Source organism: Tupaia chinensis, unplaced genomic scaffold (genome assembly GCF_000334495.1).
Source record: "Tupaia chinensis unplaced genomic scaffold, TupChi_1.0 Scaffold000300_1, whole genome shotgun sequence".
Lineage (NCBI taxonomy): Eukaryota > Metazoa > Chordata > Mammalia > Scandentia > Tupaiidae > Tupaia > Tupaia belangeri.
Window position 1 is genome coordinate 405,623 of NW_006159790.1, and position 1,138 is coordinate 406,760.

Genomic DNA, 1,138 nt, shown 5'->3' on the forward strand with positions numbered 1-1,138 from the left:
CTGGACTCAGCCTACCTGTGTGGGTCCACACATAGGCTCCCATTGAGGTCTGCCCAAAGGGAAGCCACACAGAAATGGAGGGAGATGTAAGACCCATCAGAAGCTACATGCTGAGGAGCAGGGTTTCCCCATGCCTGCAGGGCCAGGTGACCTTATGAGGGTACATCTGACAGGCAATCCCCATGTGTCTCGACCTCAGCTCAGGAGCTCAGTTAGCATAATGGCTATGTCACGACTCCCACGTAGTCGACCGCGGTTCGAGTCCCAGACCCAGTGGCTTAAACTCATGCCGGGCGCATGTGCGTGCATGCCCAAGATCCCGAGAGGAGGAGGAGAAGGGATTGCGGTGTGGCCATCCCCTTCAAGGGATGATTTCTTACTCTCTGTCTCTCTGTGTCTTTCTGGAGAGCACATGCACCCTATAGCAAAAACCTTTCCAAAAAAGCAAAACTATGGTTAAGACAATGGATCCCACATGGCTGAGTCTGTGATCCAAATATTAGGCCCCACTGCCTGATAATCATGCTGGGCCTAATAGCATTCATGTCCCAAATCTTGAGATAGGACTAGAGAAGGGACTGCAGCAAGGCCATCCCCTCTGGTAGATAATTTCTCACTTTTCCCCTCTGTCTCTGTAATGGGTGCATGCATCTTAAGCAAAACAAAACAATACAAAAAGTATGGTTAAATAGTCAGTACTTTCCAAACTAATGTACAGATTCATTGAAATTGCTATTAACATTCTGACAATGTTATTTGGTACAAATATTAGGAACTGGAACGTTATGACACATTTTTCTGTTTTTCTACACAAAAATTCATCATGACTTTCCTGACAACCAATTAGAAATATATACCCTAAAATTCATATAGAATTGAAATACTAAATATCCTGAACAGCTAAAATTATTTTATAAAACTAGAACAAAATCAAGGGTCTCACAATTCCTTATTTCAAATCATATTACAAAGCTATATTAGTGAAAAGAAAGTGGTTCTGACATTCAGACAAATGTACATATAGGCAAGGGAACTGAAAGCTCAGGAATAAACACTTATGGTCAAATCATTTTCAACCTGACAGCTAAGACCATTCACTATGGAAAAGACTGTCATTTCAAAAGTAATGTTGAGTAAA